Source organism: Octodon degus, unplaced genomic scaffold (genome assembly GCF_000260255.1).
Source record: "Octodon degus isolate 3935 unplaced genomic scaffold, OctDeg1.0 scaffold00016, whole genome shotgun sequence".
Classification (NCBI taxonomy): Eukaryota; Metazoa; Chordata; class Mammalia; order Rodentia; family Octodontidae; genus Octodon; species Octodon degus.
The window spans coordinates 16,421,649-16,446,117 of NW_004524592.1; the positions used below are offsets into that span (position 1 = coordinate 16,421,649).

Here is a 24,469-nt window from a genome sequence, read left to right on the forward strand (position 1 = left end):
AAAAAAAAAAAAAAAAAAGAAAGAAAGAAAGAAAAGAAATTTATTCTGAAGGGCTGGCGAGATGCTCAGCGGACTAAGTGCCTGATTAGGCAAGTGCAGGGACTACGGTTTGATCCCTGGCATCACATGCTATGCCGGCCCTGCCCCCAGGGACGCTGAGCCAGGTGTGGTGAAGCATGCCTGTAATCCAGTGCTGGGGAGGCTGAAAACTGGAGGGTCACTATGAGACCAAGCTGTGTAATGAGATCCTTTTAATGTATTTTTTTACATTAAAAAAAAATTATCCTGAAATTCAGCCCGTAGGTTTTTATTTGTGCATAAACTATATGACATTGTTTTTATGGTACTAGAGATTGAACCCAGGACCTCATACATGCTGGGGAAGCACTGTATCTCTGAGCTACAACCCCTGCCCACAACATTGTAAACAGTCTTGCACCTATTTTTTTTTTAACCTATTTCAAAAAGTAACACAAAAGTCACATTCAACAATTAGTCCACTAATTAGTTATCCACTGATTAGATTTGCTAAAAGAATATCAGTTTACTACAAGAATTATTTGGAAGAAAAACTGAAATTGCTTAAAATATGTTGCAAGTTCGTAATACAGAATTGTACAATACGATCTTTGGATTTCAGAAAGACATAATATTGTCCTCCTATATGGCAAAGAAAAGCAAAGTAGTATTGATAACTGTCAATGTTACACCACAAAGATAAGATTGACAGTGAAGCCAAGTGTGATGGTACACACTTGCAATCCCAGCACTGGGAAGGCCAAGGCAAGAGGATCTGTGAGTTCAAGGTCAGCCTATGCTATATAGGCTGAGACCCTGTTTCAAAAACAACAAAAAAAGTAAAAGACTGATAGTTAATCTGTAACACAAATGAAGCCTCAAATGATGACATTGTACTGCAAAATGAAAGGTAGAGTAGATGTTAATAAGTTATCCATCAACTATGATGTCACTTGACATACAAAGCGTTAGCCAATGGATGTCTCAATAGGTCTTAAATGTGTAAAGTAATAGTTTCATAGTTTACAAAGAAAAGGGAAATTTTCTTGAAGGACTGGGAATGGAATTAATAAATGATCGATTACAATAGAAGAACAAGATGTATCTGCCCAAAGAAAAGAACTCTGTAAAAGAAGTCTAGAGCAGATCAGTCAACGACAGATGAAACATCACAAGACCCTTCTAGGACAACAGGAAGACCAGCAAGATGTCAAGCAAGGGGGCCAGGGAAAAGGCTCAGTAGAATAAGCACTTGCCTGGCAAGCTCAAGGGCCTGAGTTCAATCCCCAGTTCTGCCAAAAAAAAAAAAAAAAAAAAAAGATGTCAAGTAGGTCCTACAAAAGAAAGTAAGAAAATAAAACACATGAGCTATCAATATTTGTGCATGGAATATTCTATTTTTTTGTCAAAACTACTTTAGATTTGATAATTGATGTAAAGATTATTCTTGTGGTATTTTTATTTATATTTTCATTATAGTTCATGAAGGAACTTATTTTTTAGATTCAGCAACTAAACAGTTGATTGAGAAAATGGTGACATTTATTCTAAACACTCAGGACAACACATTTCACTTTCCTGCTAACTACACATTGTACAATAAGAACCTCCTGACAAAACAGGAAGACAAATGAAGTTATAAGTATGACATGCTTGAAAAAAACAGGAAAGAAAAACGTGTTGTCAGTGTAAGCAATACTTGTATAGGGAACATGCTGTTTACAAGACTGCCTCTTTGTATTTTCATTGTAGCTCACACTGGAATTTATTTCTGTTGTTTAGATTTTGCATACAAATAAACAGTTGATCATGAGAATGTTGCTGTTTATTCTACTCATTATACATTAAAAATTTAATACTTTATTAGCATTTTATTTTCCTATTGGGTATACATTATTTAATATAACAAAATGCAAAATTAAAAACTCATCAATAAAAATAGGCCTAAAAAAACATGCATGCTACATACCCCACATAATGCCCCCTTCAAAAAACTTTGCCATGATGCCCTTGGATGAAATATTGCTTCCTGAACACTACTAAGAGGTCAGAAACCAAAAATACTTTAATTATTGTACTTCCATATAATGTTACTTGCATTATTTTACAATATAAGTTTGTAATGTAGTAGTTCAGAGGACCAAAGAGGTCAGCTGTATTTTCTTCTCTGAAGAAATCTCAACTAACCCTAAGGCTGTCTTATGGAGACCTCCTCCTGTTCTTTGATTCACTTATTGAGGGTGTTGATAGTACTTCTGCCATAGTTTTTCTTAGAATTAGAGTAAAAAACAAAGAGTAGGAGTTAAGGGCTCAAAAATAAGGAGTGGTGGCACATACTGGTAGCCCTTGCTACACAGGAGGCAGAGGCAGGAGGATCACAAGTTACAGGCCAGCGGTGGTGCTTACCAAAACCATCTCAAAATAAAATTTAAAAAGGGTTGGGGATGCTACATAGTGGTAGTGTTACTGGCATGGCTTAGGTTTATATGCTTAAATATATTTCCTCATGACTAACCACATTAAAGGACACAGAATTTGATAAAAAGGAAAAATGATAGCTCTGAGGAGGAGGGCTGATTTGTCTCAGTTTACCATCTTATAGAGTAAGGACAGAGAGACAATGTGGATCATTACACTTGCTTTATTGCTTTTAGCTATCTTTAGCTTATTATCTCCTTTCCTGCAGAAAGGAAGCTGGGTTCTTGGCTTTAAGAATGTGAGTATCTGCATATTTTGTCATTATTTTGAGGGTTGAGGAGAGGGGAAGATACTTTTCAATAGGAAGTTTGGAGAAGTTGCTTATTTTTAAAAGACAAAACATCTAAGTTTTTTTAGTTCTATTTTATAATTCCAGTTACAACAGAGCTCTTGCCTACCATGTGAGACCCATGGTTTAATCTTTAGTAGTGAGAAAATCAAGAAAATTATTTTTTAAAAAAAGGATGATCTACTTTAAGAATATAAAGGATAAACAATGTGGCTGGAGACCTATAATGTCCTACAAAAAGTCTTTGTTTCTTCCATGTCTGTCTACTATGTGACTTGCTTTCCCATTGGCTCAATATTACCAGTATAAGCGGCTATACTTATAATCTTATTGGTTGACCATAGCTATGACTCATATTGTATACATATGGGTTTTCTCTATAAAATATGCCTATAGAGTGGTGCCCTCAGCCACCCATTTGGGACCCCTCCTGTTCCTCTGACAGGTGCTTTCTATACTTTCAATAAATACCTTTCTACTCTTAACCTCTGTTGTTCCTAAAATTCATTCTTCAATTTTTAGAAACCACAAGTGCAGCATATCAGACATCTAGGAGATTGGTAGTTAAAATATTTCCCTTGCATCATATTTGGAAGTTCTAATATCACCTCTGTAACATACTTGGAGGTCCCACTGGGATAAATAACAGGAGATAAGAGTGTGTTTAGTTACTGATTGCTGAATTATTATTAGGTAATCAAAATTTTTGCCCTACTTTGCATTTTCTTTGTCAATTGCTTGGCCCTAGTTTTTGCTGTAAATTTAAGTTTGAACATGGAAAATAATCTATTCCTTTGATGAGACATTTTGCTTTTACTAGGAAAATTTTGTATTTCTTTTTTTATATATGCTATATTTATACTCATTTGACTTGTTTTGACTGTTTGGCTTGCTAAGAAAAGGTAATATTAAAATGCCACCCAGTGGACTTTGTACTAACTTAAAAAATAAATTTAAAATGCTGTAAAGTGGGTCTTTTAATGAAATCTTGTCTATGTTTCACTCAGGTTTTTATCTGTTTCTTAAGAATGCCAATACCAAACACTGATGACTCTACGAAGTAGTAATCACCTTTAAGGCAGTCACCAGCCACTCTCAAAGCAAAGGGTAGGCTTTTCCAGTACCCCTGGTGAACTGGAATGTTCAATGGAATGTTGGCCAGGTGAGCAACTGGATTCCTTTCTGGAGACAGACTTCTGATTGCATGAAACTAGTAAAAATTGAAAGGACAACTGAGGGGTCATAGATGGGACAACTCTCCAGTCCGGTGAAAGGTAGGGCCTTAAAGAACAGAAGGGTAATTTTCACTTACCTTGCATATCAACCTGTACTTCTTATGTGAGGTGAAAGACAACCCTTTCACAGTGATCATCAGGTATCCTGTCTAATAAAGAACTGTCAAAATGGGATTTGGCACTTCCTTTATGTGCAAACTGGGTTTTGCATGTTTATCTGAGCATTACAAAGGGCCCAAGAGACTCACATTACTCCAGGATTTGTTTTTAAAAAAAAAAGTTCTCCTGTTATTTTTGTAGAAGTAGGCTATTTCAGTACAATGGCACATGAAAGACCAGACTTACAAGTTTTGGAGGAGGTCAAAAGTGAATCAATAGATTACTCATGCATAAATGATGAAGATGATCCATTATGGTAAAATACATGCTCTCATAACAAAAGAGTGGTGTGGGTGGATGATTGTGACAATGGTAATAATAACTTTGATTTTGGCCATGTGAGCCAAAGTTCCCGTGACAGTGAAATGGAGCAAAAATCACCTGATACAGACACAATGAATGCTGATCTCCTTGATTTAGATGACAAATAGTTCATATTTGACTAGTAGAAATGCTGCAAAATGGCCACACTACCAAATGGAATGGTCCAATGTTAGAATTAGGCCCAAAAATAAAGTGAAGGTGTTAGGCAGGCATAAAAGGTATTGGACTGGATACCAGCACTGCCATTCAATGCTGGAAACTGTAAGAGATGAAATGTTACAAGAGAGTGAGAAATACACAAAGCCTGAAAAGCAAGTAAAATGTTCTCTATGCACCATTAGCCATATTCAAAAAATATTATGACACTTCACTAGCTGAACTGACAAAGCATTCATAAGTCTGCTGTACTTAATACAGATTGCTCATGGTGATGATCTAAGAAATGTAAAACATGGAAAAGTGATGGGTCAAAATATGGCATAAAAATTTATGCTCTTGTGTATGTGAAGACTTATTATGCTTTCAATTTAGACATTTATCCTGGAACTCAGCCATTAGGCCCTTATTTTATAGCAATAAACTGAATGATGTTGTGAACAGACTTGTGCCTATCTTCCCAACTAATCAGAATGTGACACTGGATAGTTTACTGGTTCCCAACTGATGTTCTCTTTGCTAACAAAACAAGCTGACCAGCATAGGAACTGTATGCAGGAACACAGCAAGAAATTCCAAATGAAATGCTGTAATTTAAAAACAGAATTGTACAGTTCAATCTTTGAATTTGAGAAAGATGTAAGATTGGCATTGCATATGGCAAAGCAAATAACAACAAAATATCAAAGAAAAACTTTCTTAGCAGATTGCAACAAACTTGTAAGAGACCATTTACAGCAGAGGGAAAACAAAATGTTTCTGCACTGGTGAACTGACAGGGGAACAGGTAGGCAGGGTATCACAAAGACCTACTCTGTTAACAGGAAAACCAAAAAGATGTCAAGTATGCCCTAAAGGACTGGACAGGAAAAGACAATATAAATGGTTGCAGTGTAAGCAATACTTGAGTATGGAATTTGCTGTTTTCATGTGTGAAGACTGCATGGGGTGTGACAGTTGAAACAAAGCTTTTTTTTTTTTTTTTTTTTTTTTCAGTAGTGGGTATCGTACTCAGGACCTTGCACTTGCCAGGCAGGCACTTATGCCACTGAGTTACATACCCAGATGAGCAAAGTTTATTTTTGTGGTAGACTTTTGTGTTTCCACTGAAGTTCATAGAGGTTTTTATTTTTGAAGTTTACTTTTAGGGTTTTTTAAAAAACTATTATTTTTTTTACTTTTAGGTTTTGTAAGTAAACAGCTGATGTGAAAAAGTTTTGTTTATTCTAAGCAATCATTACGAATTGGCTATTTTATTTTAGAGATTTTTATTTTCCTAAGTGCATTTTGTACATTATAGTTTGATGCTCCTGATAAAACAGGAAGAGAAGAGAAGTGACCAGACTGCCATATAGGAAAGGAAAGCTAAGTACATGTGCTGCCAACATAAGCGAGATGTGTGCATGGAATGTGCAGTTTTCATATGTGAAGATTACATTGGGTTTGACAGTTGACGGTTTATTTTTGTGGTAGAGTTTCATTGATATTTTCATTGTAGCTCATATAATTTATTTCTGATGTTATCTTTTAGGTTTTCTAAGCAAGTATACATAGCTAATACGAAAATATTGATATTTATTCTAAATGCAAAATACTTATTAAGGTACAATTAAATACCTTATTCTAAATGCAAAATACTTAATAAGGTACAATTAAATACCTTATTTTATGCTTCTGTTAACTATATACTGTAAAATATACTAGGAAACTCCAGACAAAGCAGCAAGACTATTGAGATGTCAAGTATGTTCTACAGAAAGACCAGGAAAGCATAAAGCATGTGCTTTCAATGAAAGAGATGCATGTGAATGAAACAAGTTATTGTCATGTGTGCAAACTGCCTTAGGTGTGATAACTAAAGTGAAAATTATTTTTTGCTGAAAAGTGCTACTAGCATTTTCATCATTCTTTTTTTTTTAATATTAGGGAGGGGTCTAGGGTCTCACTACTACATCGGACTCATAGTGATCCACCTGTTTACAGCCTCCCAAGAGCTGGGATTACAGGCGTGCGCTACCACGCCGTCTCAATTGCCGTCTCAGCGCACCCTGGGCATGGCAGGCCCAGAGATCAAACCCCTGGCCTCTGCACCTGCTTGCAGGCGCTTTAATCCGCTGAGCTATCTGGCCAGCCCTTTCATTGTAGTACTTATGGGGATTTATTTGTGTTGTTCTTTTTAAGAAATGTGTACCACAAGCTAGTCAATTTTGAAAATTCTGACTTTTTAAATTTAGTATTAAAAATTCATTACTTTATTTTTGAGATTTTTTTCTATTAAATATGTATTACTTAATATGTAACAAAACTCAAAATAAAAATTATAAATTTATCCATAAAATATTTGAAAGAATAAATGTGTGTCTTGCCTTGATGACAAAATTAGTCTTATATGCCAAAGGCTATGAGGGAATACCTCAAGAGATGCCCTGTGCCATATCTTGACTATAAAACATGGAAGCAGGACTGCACTGAGGCAGAGGCCCCAGACTTCAGACACATTGGCCTAGCTGGTCTACCAAGGCTAAAAGGTTCCCGGGCATTCTGCTTTCTCCCTCTGGCCATACTGTCACCTCTATAGAGGAACCCCAGGCAAGCAAGACTACAGAGGGGGAAAAAAGCTGACTGCTGGACACTGGAACCTGTCTCTTGGTCCTTCTCTACAACCTTGGCCTTCCTTCCAACTGTCATGCTGCAATAAAAAGAGTCGCCAGAGAAGAGGTAACAAGCTATCCCTCACAACCCTGAGGTTGTCATTTACATGCCTTTCCCTTCACTCATTCATTTTTAATTATGCCTAAATGTCCAGTTCCCCAAATTAGAAAATGCAAACACCATAACAAAAACACTCAGCCACCTTATCTTTGACAAAGGGGCCAAACATATTCACTGGGTAAAAGACAGCCTCTTTAATAAAAGGTGCTGGAAAAACTGGCTCTCTACTTTCCAGACTAACACTAGACCCTTATCTATCACAATGCACTAAAGTCAAAATGGAACAAAGATCAGAAACACTAAAATCTTCTGGAAGAGGAAGCAAGTAGAAATCTTGAAGGCATAGATACAGGTAGAGTTTATGAGCAAAACCCAGACTGCATGGGAAATACTTCAAAGAATCAAAAACTGGATCTCATATTAAAAAGCTTTTGCATATCAAAAAAAAAAAATCACCAACAGAGTGAAAAGGCAACCCACAGAGTGGGAAAAAAATTTAGCCAATTTTCCTGCAAAGGACTTCCTTTTTTTTTCTTTGCAGTACCAGGCAGAGATCGAACTCAGGACCCTACACTTGCCAGGCAGGGAGCTATCTTCCTGGTCTAAGACTTCTATTTCGAATATATAGAGAACCGAAATAAAGCAGATCCTCTTAAATTCAAAGACCTAATCCAAAATGGGAATCTGACATGTAAACACATTTCCCAAATTAAGAGATACAAAAGACAAATAAAAATATGAAAAAATGTTCAACATAACTGCACATTGAAGAGATGTGAATTAAAATAACACTGAGATTTCACCTCACCCCCCCCAAAAAAAATGGCTATCATCAAGAAATCAACCAATAATAAACGCTTGAGGGAATGTGGGGAAAAAGGAACTCTTCTCCACTGTTGGTGGTAGTATGGATTGATGCAATCACTGTGGAAATCAGTGGGGAGATTCCTCAAAAACCAGGATTAGAAGTCCTATTTGATCCAGCTATTGATCTTCTGGGTATTTTCCCAGAAGCATTAAAAACAACATACTGGGCTGGGGAGATAGCTTGGTGGTCTAAGCTCCTGCCTGGCAAGTGCAAGGACCCAGTTTTGATCCCTGGTAGTGCATGCTGCACTGGCCACTGAAATGAAGCGTGGTGGCACATGCCTGTAAACCCAGAGCTTGGGAGGCTGACAGGACGATCACTACAAGCCCAAGATACACAATTTTTAATAGTGAAATCTTAGAAATAACCCAAATGCCCATCAACTGAGGAATGGATAAAAAGGATTTGGTCATTTTATACAATAGACTACTACTCAGCCACAAAGGAAGATAAACTTGAGACTTTTATAGGTATATGGATGCAACTTGAGACCATACTCATAGGTAAAACAAGTCAGACCCATATGTGTAAACATCATATTATCTCCCTGGTATGAGAAACTGAAAGAGTAAATAAGTTCTAAAACATGAACAGATACTGTGAAATGAGAGGAAATTGTTCAAAAGGAAAAAGAAATTAGAATTGGTCAAACAGGAAAGGACAGTAGGGAAAAGGGAAAAAAATGCAAGTCAGTTTTATCATCAGAGTCACTTAGTTCATTAAAAAGGAAGGTCTGGGCTGGTGAGATGGCTCAGTGGTCTAAAGCACCTACTTAGAACAAGCTTAGCAAAGCACAGGGACCGCGGTTCAATCCCCCAGCACCACATGCCAGCCAGTCCCGCCCCCTGGTGGGTTGAGCTGGCCACACCCACACCCACACACACACTAAATAAATAAATAAATAAATGAAATAAAATAAAAAGGAAGGTCTGTACTAATACAGATTGGAGAAAATTTTATGCCCATATTTTATACCCTAAGCAACTATTTTTAAAAATAACATGTGATAAATTCACTATTGTTATTTTCCTATGATTTTGTTATGAACTTTTTACTTTTTTGATAAAATTAAAGAAAAAGAAAGTTCATTTCCCCTCTAATAGAGAGATATTTTACCTTGCTTAAATATTGTAATATATGTGTACCCAAGTCAAGTATGCTGCGTTTCCTTTGTGGAGACAGAAATAAATCCTAAAGTATGGGTAACTAAAGGTAAAATATTTGGGTCTTATATAAAAGGGAACTCAAAGACTGCAGAAAGAAAGAATTCAATCAATTCTTGCCTTCCCACAGCCCAAAACTATAAAAGAGCAAATTATAAACAGAAAAAAACCTAAGAGGGTTCTTTACAAGTTACAGATGTTTGTCTCTGGATAACAAGACATGATAAAATTACAAAACCCATCTATCAGTTTACAAAAAAGCCCAAAAGATAGACACCTAAATTTTGACCCCAGGAACCTGGTTCCCAGATTGCATTTCAGATTCTTAAATTAGTACTTCTAAATGCTCCAGCACTGAGCCTACAGATGGGACACAATTTTAATTTGTATGTTAATGAAAAACAGGACATAGCTTTGGGAATGCTAACTCAGTATCACGATCCAAATAAGACGCTGTAACAAAGGGATAGCTTACATACCTTGGAGCTATGGCTGCTATAGTTCTTTTAGTGCCAGAGATATCAAAAACCCACTTTAGGCAAAGAACTCATTGTATATACACCTTACAACACAGCAAGATTTCTTTCTTCCAAAGGGAGCCTGTGGCTGTAAAAACAAAACAAAACAAACCCTTAGAAGTCAACAGAGCAAAACATTACAGTCAAATAAAGCATTTGCCTAGGGTCCATCTTAAAAAATATCTTTGCTTTCACAGATATAAAATGTTTCTTATTTCTTCTGATTTTTATTACAAGAGATGTTAATTAACCTATAAAAACTTCTGATTAGACTATTTATAGTTATAAACTTAAAACTGTAAAAACTTACTACAATTCAACCTGGCCAAATACACCCGAGTACCCTCTGTTTTTTGTTTTTTTTTTTTTGGTACTGGAGATCGAACTCTGGACCTCACGCTTGCTAGGCAGGCACTATGCCGCTGAGCTACATCCCCGGCCCCACTCTGGTTTTATAAACAAATTGTCTTAAGTGTGTTTGTCCATTTGTCTGTCCAATCTGTAACCAGTTACCATACTTACAGCTGTTTTGTTTGAGCGCAACAATTTTTTTCTTCTTTTTGCCTTTTCAAAATATTTGCCTAGGGGGCCTGGCCCTAGCTCAGTTCTTTAAGTGGCTGCTTCCACAAAGCTGTCAGCCTCAGGTGGCTGTAGTTCGATTCCCACAACTCCAGCCAACCAAACCTGCCCTGAAGGCATTCCAAGCAAAAAATAAAATAAAATAAAATTTGCCTATAGCTGAAGTTGGCTTGTAGATAAATGTTATTAGAATTAAGGACATGCTTCCACCCAGGTTGCCAGTTGATGAAAATGTCAAGACTGGTTTTACAAATCTAATGTATATTATTGTCTATATACATCTTGAGTGTTCCATTTGTCAAGAATAATGTGTTAAGTTTATGACCTGATTCTCACAGGTCATCTGAAAAAAATTATTTTAAGATAATTAAATGGGGACCTTAGGGAAACTGTTAGACAGGATTCTCCTTGGTAAGCAAAGGAGCAGCTACCTAAAAATATTTTCTTCTAATCATTGTTTACTAATGGGACCTCAATAATCTTAGGGGAAACACACCTCAATAAATGTTTTTAAACATATTATTGTGAAATGTTTATGTTAGCCATTGGCAAAACGTTAGACTTTCTGTAAAGAAAAAGAGTTTTACTTAAAAAATGCTCTTAGTACAAAACTAAATTAAGGGACAAAGGGGTTTACATAGCTGTAATACTATTGCTAACTTCATGGTGTACTGAATGTATTCATGCCTTCCTGGTGTATAGGTCTTCTAAGATGTAAAACTAGGATTGTTTGTGGTGATACCATTTTTCTAAACTCAGATTTCTCTCATACTCTAGTACTTGTGATAAGAGGTGTATGTCAAAGACATATGACACTATCTGTCAAATGACAGTTTTTGTAAAAAAAGGTTTCTGTGATGTACACAGTATATATGTGCCACTACACTTGGAGATGCTCGGGCACTGAACAGTCTAGACAATGTCATAGACTTCTTTGATGACGTAACAAAGTAGATGAGAGCTTCTTTATGTATTAAATAGAGATGACTGGTGAAAAAGACTATCTTACATTAAGGTAGACATTTAAATGTATATTGAAGATAATATCACAGTCGTTAAGTTGATAGACTATGTATGCTCTTGACCTCAAATGTCTTCTGTAAAACTTTTATAAGTGTTGTCTGTTAACATTCTACAGGGATTTAACTACCAAAACAATCACAGTTGGTAAGAAATAACAGTCCTCCAGCTATAGATTATATTTCAAAGTGCTTGACATCCAGCTACAATTATAATAGTTGAAGTCACTGTCCCCAGTGTAATACTAATTTCATTGATCTTCTCTTGTGGGTATTCAACAACTAAAATTTAAAAATTGGAACTAGAAAGGAAACTAGACTAAAAGGATAGCCAGTACATTGGACCTGACCTTCCAAGGTCAGCTGACAATGACAAACGAGCTGACAGGATCTGTATATAGTTCTAAAGTAATACCTGAGAAGATTAACTAACCTTGATAGTCAGTAACAGCTAATTTTAATTAACACAGTTCTCACTTTAACTTGGTTTTAAAGATCAAGCGGAAGTATAACCAAAAGATATATAAGAAAATGCCATAGTAATATAAAAAGAAGATCTAATTGCTGACACCTTATGGCAGCTTCCAGTGACAACGGTAGCTACTATTACGGGTCATTAAAAACTATGATAGAAGCTATAAAAGTGTAACAAGAGTCTTTAAATTCTTCAGCTAAAACTGTTTTTCAAAACCACCAAAATCTCCATCTTCACAAGCTAAAACTAGAGATACTTATTACAAAACATCAGACTTTATTAGTAAAGGGATCTAAGAGTCAGTGGGTTATAGTCACTATTCTAGTCCCTTAAAAACATTCTGGACTTGGCTCTTGCTGCAACTTGCCTTTCAGTTTTGGTGCTTATGCTCACTACACTTGGAGGCTGCCAGGTCCCAGGTGATAGTGCAGCGTGAACCAATCACAGACATGCCAGACTCCTTTTACTGGTATCCACCAGATCAAACTTGTAGAGTATGTCATACAACACATTGAAACCTTAAGAAGAAACTATACTCAGTGGGGCTTACAAGAGACCTCAACTAGTGTTGGTCTGTCTCTCTCCCTCCTTCCTTTCTAAAGAAAAAAATACAATACAATACAAATTAGTAAGGCAAGCTGTCCTCCAAAATGGATGACAGTAGACATTCTAACAATAGTACTTGAGGGTACTTGTGCTACTACAAAAAAATACAAACTAACTGCTGTGTGTACATTCTGGATTCTTCTGCTAATATCTTGATGACTAATGAAGACATTACACAACAGGTTAATGTCATGTTGGATTCTGAAACAACCTGGACTTTCTCCTTACCTTCTCTGTAGGAAGCTATTATTAGCTGTTCCCTGTGAAAATATTTTTTTGGGTGTACTTACAATAGTTTTGTTGTTTTTACTGTTTGGCCCTTACACAGTTAACTGTTTCTTTGACTTTGTTTCTTCTAGACTTAAAGTTATGCACCTACCCAAGATGAAAACATCTCACAATGTCTATCAAATATCTTCGAAATAGACCCTCTGGAATGTATCTTTGTCAATCACAACTATGACTTCCTTTAGCCAAAAGAAACCAGAGTAACATTTTCCCCCTCATGGCAGTTACTGGTACCTATTCCAAGGGAGGAATATTATAGACAGCTAAGGTAGGCAGAAATAGGTAGTCAGATAGGGCTAGACCCCTGAGAGAGCCAGGAAAAAGGTGAAATACTTCTCAACAGTTGCCGGAGACACATCTATTGAAGATCAGGCCTATATACTTTCTTAAACAACAAACACTAGGACTAGTGAAGCCTAGACAGAACTCAGTCACCCCAATGGGTGACCAATACCTCTAGACCCATCATTTTCTAGAAAGTCCTCCTTCTTTCCATGCCTGCATACTATGTGACTTGATTGCCCATCAGATCAGTATTAGCTAAGCAGCTACACTTATAATCTTACTGGATAATCACAGCTGTAACTCACATTGTACATATGTGGGTGTTTTTTGTTTTGCTTTGTTTTTGTACCGGGGATTGAACTCAGGACCTTGCACTTGCCAGGTAGGTGCTTATGCTGCTGAGCTATCTCCTCAGTCATATGTGGGTTCTGCTCTATAAAACATGCTTATAGACTAAGATGGCCTTCAGCCATCCATTTGGGAGTCCTCCTTTTCCTCTGATGGGAGCTTTCTATATTCTCAATAAATATCTTTCTACTTATAACCTCTGTTGCTCTTAAAATTCATTCTTTAATTTTTAGGCTGGTTTTTTATTTTTATTTTTTATTTATTTTGCGGAACCGGGGATTGAACTCAGGCCCTTGTGCTTGCCAGGGAAGCACTTATTCTACTGAACCATCTACCCGGCCCTTCATTCTTTAATTTTTAGAAACCACAAATGCTGCATATCAGAAATCTAGGAGGTTGGGAGTTATAATATTTCCCTCACATCATGTTTGGAGGTTCTGCTATCACCCCTGTAATACAACTGTCTTTAATCAAAGCTCTAAGTATTCCCTGGAAAACAGGATAAATATGGGGGCTCTGCACATAGGACACCACCAGGTCTAAGTAAAAGGAATGCTAAGGCAGGTTTAAAAGAGCTCTCTAGGACCTGGGGAGATAGCTCAGTAGAATAAGCGCTTGCAGGGTCCTGAGTACCACAAAAAAATAAAAAATAAAAAAAATAAATAATAATAACAAAAGCAATAAAGATGGCAGGCAAAGTAGAAGCCAGCAGTGAGGCACAGACTCTGGGATCTGGATCTGAGACACTTGGATAATAGCCACTTAGAAAAGAAAAAGAGAAGGGCTCTAAGAATTAAGAATGGACCTACAGGGCTGTGAGAAACAGAAACAGAAGACAACATGGAGAAAAGTAGTTGCTAATCCCACCTCCCAAGGAAGGTCTGACTCTGCAAGCATAAACTACTTAGTTTATTCTATGCTATTATTGATTTCCCTTCTATTGTTGTCTCAGTGACTTTTTACTTGTTGATGGAACAAAATACCTGACACGCAAAATTAAGAAAGGAAAGGTTTATTTAGCTCACAGTTAGTGGAGGTGTCAGTGTATACTCAGTTGACTTCAAGGCAGAATAACTCATGGAAGAGGACAGCCATTCATGGCAGCAGCAAAGGGCAAAGAACAAAGGGAGGGCCAGCAGCGCAGGCCCTCTCTCTCTCTCTTCCTCACATTATAATGCAGATTGCCTGCCCCGGGGGAGTGCAGCACCCACACCCCACAATGATCAATCACAAACTCCAGAAGCTGCCCCATGACTGCATGAGGTTTTGGGGGTACACCTATAACAATTGCTATTGGTAGTATAGCTGTTGTTTTTGGTAGGTCTTTAGTGCATGGCATTATATATTTTTATTAATTTTAATGAAAAAGAAATAACAATGAGACAGTTTCAAAACAGGTTAGTAGGACAGTTACAATAATTAATACATTGCATATTATTGTGTTTGTAGTTATTCAGAGTACAAGATGCAGACATGATATCTTGTCTAAACACTACTAGTACAAATCTCATTGAACTAAAAGAAAATAGCTGTACATCTATCCAATTTTGTATATACAGATATATATATATTTCACTACAAAATGGTCTTTCATTTATATCCCCCTTTTTTGCTTTGTTTCATCAGAGATGGGTGTTCTATTGCCATTCAAATATTGTAGGTGCTTGAATTCAGCAAAATAACCCAATATAGTCCAGTAGTCCATAACATTAATGTGTTATCAGAACTGGCAATGTCAGAAGTTGTTGACTTGAGCCTTTTACAGCTCACCATTATCTGATTTGTTTTGCCTAGATTATTACTAATCAATCTCTTGTGCTCTCTCAAACGCTGTTGCTTTTAATTTGCTTTTACTGCATGCTAATATTTGGTTTGGTTTGTGTTGTTATCACTACTGTAGTTCATTTTAAGCCAGTCAGTGGTTGTTATGGTTTGTGTGTAGTTGTCCCCACAAAGCCTCATGATTAGTAATGGGGCTCCGTTCTAGAGTTTGTGATTAATTCATGATCCAAGGCTGGGATTATTGGTTGGAATACTGCTGGGATTATGGGTGTGAGTGCTACACCCACCCTGGGGCAGATAGCCTAAAGGCAATAGAAGAAAAAGAGAAAGGATTGGCTTTGCCACTGCTGCTCTGCTCCTCCCTCTTCTCTCCACTGCTTTTCACCACCATGAACTGCTGCCCTCTGCCATGTGGCACTCTACCTTGGAGCCAGCCAGCTATGGACTGAAACCTCGATGAACAGTGAGCTAAGTAAATGTTTTCTTCCTTAATTTTGTGTATCAGATATCTTGTCCCAGCAAGGAGAGAAAAGTATCGGAGAGAGTGGTGCTGGGAAAAAAAAACCCAAAAAGAATGTGAGACACTTAAAAACATCCTCAAAGTAGAAGAGATATCCATCTTGACAGACATACATGTCTCAATATGGAAATATAAGAAATATGAAAAAACAGACAACATGACTCCTCCACATTTTCATAATTTATCTTTGACTACAAATTGATAAAGTGTCAGACAAACAATTCAAAAGACTGACTTAGATTAATGACTTCAAATCAGACAGAAAGAAACAGCTGAGTAAATAAGACAATGCAAATACAAAGGTGAAATTTAACAAAGACATTGTGAAGAAGAGCCAAACAAATCCTGGTATGAAATCAAAATAAGTCAAACAAAAACTGGAAAACTTCACCAACAGACTGGACCAAGTAGAAGACAAAATTTGAGTGCTTGAAGATAAGATTAAAGAACTATTACACATAGGTTAATAGAACTCATGAAACCTAAGAAAACGGGGACATGTTTAAAAGATCAAATTTATGAATGTAGGTATAGAATAGGGCACCAAGGTTCACATTAATGGCACAGAAAAATCTACTTAATGAAATAATAACAGAAAATTTCAAAATCTTGAGAAAGACCTAAGACTTTCAGATACAAGATGCAATGAGATCCCAAACACACACGACCAGAAGAAAACACCCCATGTCACATAGAGGTAAAAAGCAAGAGTGTAGAAAAAGGAAAATATTAAAAGCAGAAAGCAAGAAAAATAGAATCATTTATACATGTCTTTTTTTAAAAATTTTTTATCTATTTATTTATTTTTTTTTAATTTATTTATTTATTTTGTGTGTGTGTGTGTGGCCAGCCCAGCCCACCAGGGGGCGGGGCTGGCTGGCATGTGGCGCTGGGGATTAGAACCGCGGTCGCTGTGCTTTTGCTTAGCTTAGCTTGTTCTAAGTAGGTGCTTTAGACCACTGAGCCATCTCGCCAGCCCCATTTATACATGTCAATCCATCAAAATATTTTATATTTCTCAGCAAATATCCAAATGGCCAGGATAGCTTAGAACAGTTACAGTCTTTGAACTTTCAAGCCCTGAAAGACTGTAACTGCCAATTCAGAATATCATAGATGGCAAAACTATCCTACAATGGTTTTTTTTTTTTTTTTTTTGCAGAACCGGGGATTGAACTCCGGCCCTTGCACTTGCCATGGAAGCGCTTATTCCACTGAGCCATCTCCCTGGTCCCTATCCTACAATGTTGACAGAGGAATAACGACCTTTCATGATAAGTATAAATTTAGAAAATTTATGACCATTAAACTTGTACACACAGAACCCAGGCCCGGCATGTGAGTGAGACGACCGGGGGCCCACTGGATCCTGATCTGACCCAGAGCCCAGGCCCGGCATGTGAGTGAGAGGAACCAGGGCTCGCCGGATCCTGATACGACCTCTTAGAGCCCAGGCCCAGTGTCGAACCTGCAGCAGAACTCCCTGCAAAGAGGCTAGAGGCAAGACCCATCCACCTGACTCAGGAACAGAACATCTTGCCAGAGTGGCACAGAGGGTTCAACTCCAAGGGCTGCAAAAGGAAGTGGAGCACAGCAATCAAATCCAAGCCACACCCACTTGGACCAGTTTAAACTTGGTAGATCCAGACCTGGTGCTAAGGTAATAACTCTACCAAAGATCTACACCAAAGGTCAGAAGATAGTGCTGTAGAAAATGACAAAGAGAGAGAACAAAATGCAGTCTCAGGTCCTGAGTCCACCCAGAACAAATGCAGAGGACACTAGAGTAGAAGAAATTGGAAATCACACATCTGAAATCTCTGAAATAATAGCAGCTGAAGTAAAGAAACAACTGCAGAAAGGTATGGAGGAAATCAGATCAGAAATAATTTCTCAAGTAAAAAAAGAAATGATAACTATAATGAAAGAAGTACTAAATGCTTCTAAAGAAGATAATGATTTAAAAAATAGAGAATATAAAAATGATGGAATCCTTGAATAAGCAACATAGGAAAGAAATAGAATGCATGAAGCAGATCCAAAATGATGTACAATAATTTGAAACCTCAATCACAAGCTGGCAAAACCGTTACAATGAAAGTGAAGCTAGACTTTCAGACCTTAAAGACACTATTGTGACTAGTGAAAAAGTAAGAAAAGATCTCTTAAAAACAACTAGGATGCAAGAAAAAATAATTCAATACCTGCAAGAGGACGTAAAGATGAACAATGTGAGACTAATAGGCATCAATGAGAAGGAAGGAGTCAATAGAAATGATATAAAATAGAAGGATTTGTTGTAATAGTGTTTGTAAATAGGATATCATGTCTGCATCTTGTACAGCAAATAACCACTAGGAAGAGAGTATGCAATGTGTTAATTATTGAAACTGTCATACCAATTTGATTTGAAACTGTCTCATTGCTATTTGTCTCTCAATAAAATTATGGGAAAAAAAGAAATGATATAAAAAGAATATGGGCAGAAGTAATAGCAGAAAACTTCCCAAATATGGGGCAACAATCTGACATTCAGTAACCGAAGCATATAGAACTCCAAATAAAATCAACCCAATTAAAACCACACGCAGACATAATAATCAAGATCCCAGAAATTCAGCACAGGAACAGTCCTCTAAAAGCTGCTAAAGAAAAGAAACAGATCATGTTTAAAGGAAAACCCGTCAGGATAACAGCAGATTTCTCTTCACAAACCATCAAGACAAGAAAAGCATGGAGTAAAGTACTTCAAGTCTTGCAAGAATACAAATTGCAACCCAGACTGATATACCCTGCAAAACTCTCTTTCAAGTATAATGGAGAAGTGAAATACTTCCATGACAAAGAACAACTAAAGAATTTCATGATGACAAAGCTAAACCTACACAGACTACTAAAAGATGTTCTAGAGAGGGAGCAAAACGACCACAACTCCATGAATGAGAATGGAAAGAAACCATCAAATAGGACAAACAATTAAACACAGGAGAATAAAAGGTGTACAAAAGCAGTCTTTCAGTTCTTTTGTATACAACAGCAAGATATTTCCATCAGCACACTCTACAAATGGACTTCTCCTGCACCTTATGGGTCATGATTCTGTCTGGGCCTACAGGGTGGATATCAAGGAAATAGCAGTAGCTCAGTCCCACAAGTGACACCTGGCCACCGGTAAGTGTTATGGACATTATCCATGTCCAAGACACACTAAAACTTTGTGTGATATTCTATCCCCAAACTGTTAGAAGTGCTGGTCATTTATTTGTCATTCCAGTATTTATATTGTTTTATTCTTAGTAATTCTTTACTATCATGAGAACTTTTTCTTAGTTCAATTGTTTTGAAACATTTAGTATTAAGATTTAATTTTCTGAATATTGCTTAATCTTAATTTTTGTTTTTAGATTTATATTGTATCTCTGACTTACAATCTATTTAAAAGACATGATATAATATTTTCTCCTAGTATTAGAAACTTTAAAAAGTATATTTCCCTTTTCTATTGACTTTAATTAATTCTTCCCTATCTTTTATACACATGCGCGCGCACACACATATATATGAAAAAGATATGTGTATAACTCAACATAAGATACTGTTTCATAGAAATCTTTAATGACCTTTTATGGGTTCATCTAATATGTTTTACATAGTCCTGCATAACTATCATTTTGAGAGCTCTTTATTCTTCATCCAGGAGAATACAGCAACTTCTCTTGCCTTCTGAAATATGCTTTTTGTTATTTCCTATATGCAATGTCTGGAGGTATGAGAATATTTCAAGTTTGCATAACTGGAAAATACATTTAGTTTTCAAAAGTATGTTTGCTAAATATAAAATTCAAAGAGGACAGATCTGGTTTTTTTTCTGCCTTTCAGTACTTTAATTAGTATAGTTTCTTACATACTTGGTCTTTTTGTTTTCATTCTAATGTGGAATAAGATGCTATTTAATTTTGTTGTTCCATAGCTAATTTTTTTATGTACATGCTTTATTTTTTTCTTCATAATAAGTTTTGGACAATTTCATTTTTGGGCATCTGGGTATGCTTTTATTCAAATTTCTTGTGCAAAAGGTTCATTTTTCTTGGAAATGTAGAGTTATAAGTTCAACTAAATGCAGAAATTTTAAATCTTTAAAAAAATAAAAATGACAATATTTGATAATTAAAAGACAAAAAAAACTTGTACACAGAAGAGCTACTGAGAATTAGAAAAGAATCAAATATTAGAAAAAGAAAATGGAGGCTGGGGAGATAGCTTGGCAGCATAAGTGCCTGTCTGGGTACTGTGTGCTGTGCTGGGCCGAAACTGGGCATGGTGGCAAACACCTGTAATCCCAGGGCTGGGGAGGCTAAGACAGGAGGATCACTAGAATCGAAACTGCCTAGCAAGACCCTGTATTGAACAATTTAAAAAAAAAAAAAAATTACACAGAAAAGAAAAACAAAATGAAAGGAATTAGTACATATTTTTCTATAGTAACTCTGAATATAAATGGTTTTAACTCTCCAATAAAAGACACAGATTGGCACACTGGATTAAGAATGAAAACCCAGGGCTGGCCAAACAGCTCAGCAGGATTAAAGCATCTGCAAGCAGGTGCAGGGGAGGGGGATTGGATCCCCAGGCCTGCACTGCTGGCCCCGCCCCGGGGCACACTGAGATGGCAATTGAGACTGGGCGTGGTAGTAAGTGCCTGTAATCCCAGCTCTTGGGAGGCTGAAAATAGGCAGATCACTACAAGTCCGATTTAGTAGTGACACCCTGAACACCCTGTAGAACCTTTCCAAAAAAAAAAAGAAAGAAAGAAAGAAAACCCAACCCTTTACAGCTTGCAAGAAAAATAATTTACTAGCAAAGACTCACAGAGTGAATTTCAAAGGATGGAATAAATATTCCCTGCAAATGGAACCCAAAACCAAGTAGAAGGAGCTATATAATCTCACCTGACAAAACATTTCAAAGCAAAATTAGTAGGACAAAACAGAAAAGGTCAATATATATTGGTAAAGGAATCCATCCACCAAGAGTATGTAACAACTATAAATATATATACACTGGACATCTCTGCATCCCAAATACTCAACAGAAAAGGACAGATAGTTCCTTACACATTAACAGTGGGTGACTTCAATATTTCACAGTCATTGACAGTCATCTAGGCCAAAAGGATTAAAGAAACAAATAAAAAAGAGTCAACATCAAAGATCACATGGATTTAACAAATGTCTAGTTGCACTCCATCCCACTATTACACAATATACATTCTTCTCAGGAGCATATAGAATGTTCTCCAGAATAGACATTTTAGGCCTTGAAACAAGCAATAAATAAAAAAATCCTCAAATAATTTCATGCATCTTAGTAGATCACAGTGGCATGAAACTAGAAATCAACCAGAAGAGAAACCACAGAAACAATACAAACACACAATTGATCTTTGAAAAATCAGTGGGTATACTAAGGCAGATCTAAGAAGGAAGTTTATCCTTATTAGTGCCTACATCAAAAGAATCAGAGAAATCTCAAATAAATAACCTAATGATGCACCTCAAGGTTTTGGAAAAATAAGAACTAAGCAAAGCCAAATTCAACAGATGGAAAGAAATAATAAAAATCAAAGTTAAAATTAATAAAATAAACACTAAAAGAACAATACAAAAGATTAGTGAAACCGAGAGTTGATTCCTTGCAAAGATAATCTAGGTTGATAAACCTGTGATCAAAATAACCAAAAGAGAGAAGACCAAAATCAATACAATAAAGATGAAAAGGGAAATGTTAACACAAACCCAACTGAAATCCATTGGTTTACTGAAAAAACTTGGAAAATCTAAATTGTAATAAATTAACGAACCCAGAAAAAAAGGATGAATTAAGTTTTAGTGACAATGGGGTCTCATTCTGTATTTCAGGCTGGCCTTGAACTCACTCAAACTCCTGGCAATCTTCCTGTCTCAGCCTCCTGAATGCTGGGATTACAAGTGTGCAATACAACACCCAGCTGAGAAATGGATACATTTCTTCTAGACACACATGACATACCAAACTTGAACCCAGGAGACATGAAAAGCCTAAACAGACCAATAACAAGCAATGAGATTGAAGCAATAATTTAAAAAAAAAAAAAAAACAGAACAGATAGGTTTGCTGCTAAACATAATCAAATCTTTAAAGAAGACCTAACACCAATGATCCTCAAACTACTCCATAATATAAAAAGGATAGGAATACTTCCAAAATGATGCTAATATTAAAACTGGAAAGGATGTAACAAAACAAAGAAAATATTATAGCAATTGATTGATGAACATAGCTGCAAAACTACTTAATGAAATACTTACAAACTAAATTCAATAATACATTATAGAAAGATGGCCCCTGTTCCTAGAGAACAAATATCATCAAAATGGTAACATTTCCAAAACTGATATAATAGATTTAGTGCAGTCCTAACCAAATACCAACAGCATTCCTCACAGAACCTGAGAAAATAATCCTCGAATTCCTACAGAAACAGAAGAAACTCAGAATAGCAAAAGCAACTCTGGGCAACAAGAGCAAAGCAGGAAACATTATAACTCTGGATTTCAAGTTATATTATAAATCTACAGGGATTTTTTTAAAAAGGCATAGTACTGGCACAAAACAGACATGTGGAACAATGGAACAGGAAGGAGGATACAGAAACAACTCCAGGAACACTCAGCTCTCGATTTTTTTTTTTTTTTTTTTTTAATGTATTTGGTACAGGGTCTCACAACACAGTTCAGACTTGTACTGATTCTCCTGTTTTCAGCCTCCCTAGAGCTGGGATTACAGGCCTGCACCACCATGCCTGGTGTCAGTGGCGAGGTCAGCACTCTTGAAGGCGGGGCCAGCACAGCAATGTGGTGCTGGGGCTCGAACCCTGGTCCCTGAGCTTGCCTAAGTAGGCACTTAGTCTGCTGAGCTATCTCACTGGCCCTTTCAGCTATTGATTTTTGACAAAGAGCTCAAAAATATATGTTGGAAGAAAGATAACCTCTTTAGTAAGGGATGCGGGGAAAATTGGACATACATATAAAGAAGACTGAATCTAGACCCATCTCTCTCACCATGTACTAAACTAAAATAAAAAAAATCAATCAAAGAACCAAATTTAAAATGGAAACACAATCTGCTGGAACACAAAATACGTAAAACTTTTTTCTTTTTTTTTAATTTTTATTTATTTATGTGTGTATGTGTATATGTGTGTGTGTGTGTGGCCAGCTTAGCCCACCGGGGGCGGGGCTGGCCGGCCTGTGGTGCTGGGGGATTGAACCGTGGTCCCTGTGCTTTGTTTAGTTTAGCTTGTTCTAAGTAGGTGCTTTAGACCACTGAGCCATCTCACCAGCCCCAAAACTCTTGAAGCCATAGACACAGGCAAGGATTTTCTAAGCAAAACCCCAACTGCACAAGAGATATCATAAAGAATCAACAAATAGAATTACATTGAATGAAAATTCGTGCAGCAAAAGAACAATCAAAGGAGCCGGGGAGATGGCTCAATATGTGCTTGCCTGGCAAGTGCAAGGGCCTGAGTTCAATCCCTAGTTCTGCAAAAAAAAAAAAAAAAAAGAAAGAAAGAAAGAAAGAAAGAAAAGAAATGGAACAATCAAGAGTAAAGAGACAACCTACAAAATAGGGGAAAAAATGTCACCTACAACCAAAAAGACTAAAAACAATATATAAAGGACTCAAAAAATTATAGACCCCCCAAAATAATAACCAATCAAAAAATGAGCCACTGAGAATGAATAGCCACTACACAAAAGAAATATAAATGGCTAATAGACATTAAAAAAGTTCAACATCACTGACCATTTGAGAAATACAAATTAAAACAACACGGAGATACCATCTTATTCCAGAAAGAACAGCAATCATCAAGAAGTCAAATAGCAAATAGCAAATGCTGGAGAAGTTGCGGAGAAAAAAGGAATCTTACATTGTTGATGGTAATGTAAACTACTAAAACCACTATGGATATCATTATGAAGAGTTATCAAAAAAAAAAAAAATAACCTAAAACTAGAGGGCCTGGAGAGATGGGTCAGTAGAATAAGCGCTTGCCTGGCAAGCGCAAGGGCCTGAGTTCAATCCCTGGTTCTGCAAAAAAACAAAAAACCAACCCCCCCCACCAAAACCTAAAACTCCACTTGTCCCACCTATTCCTTTTCCAAACATCTTCACAAAAGGAAGACATTGTATGTCACTGATACGTGTACACCCATTCCTTTTTTTAAAAATCTTTTTTGAGACAGTGTCTTACTATGCAGTTCAGGCTGGGCTTGAGCTCACTTTGTAGCCCAGGCTGGTTTCAAGTGCACAGTGATCCGCCTGCCCCACCCTCACAGAGTACTGGGATTATAGGTATGCACTACCACACTCAGCCTGCATGTCCATTTTATAGCAGCATATCTCACAATAGCTAAATTTTGGAAGTGGCCTATATGTCCACCATCAGATGAATGGATAAGGAAAATTTGTGACATTTATAAATAATAAAGTTCTACTCTGCCATAAAGAAGGGTAAACTTAAGTCACTTCTAAGAAAATAGACTTAGAGACCATAATGTTAAATAAATCAGACACAAAAACTTAAATATTGCATGGTTTT

General features: G+C 36.7%; 1 protein-coding gene across 2 annotated transcripts in view; it reads right to left on the reverse strand.

Annotated features, from left to right (window-relative positions):
- Rnf170 (ring finger protein 170) overlaps window positions 1–24,469 on the reverse strand; it is a 63,529-nt gene that overhangs the window by 32,819 nt on the left and 6,241 nt on the right. The window contains exon 2 of one of the 2 annotated variants that reach the window (XM_023710130.1): window positions 9,882–10,008. The exons of the other annotated variant lie outside the window; for it this stretch is intronic. The gene's annotated coding sequence lies outside the window, so the exon portion shown is untranslated. The remainder of the gene's footprint in view (window positions 1–9,881; window positions 10,009–24,469) is intronic. 2 annotated transcript variants of the gene reach the window in all.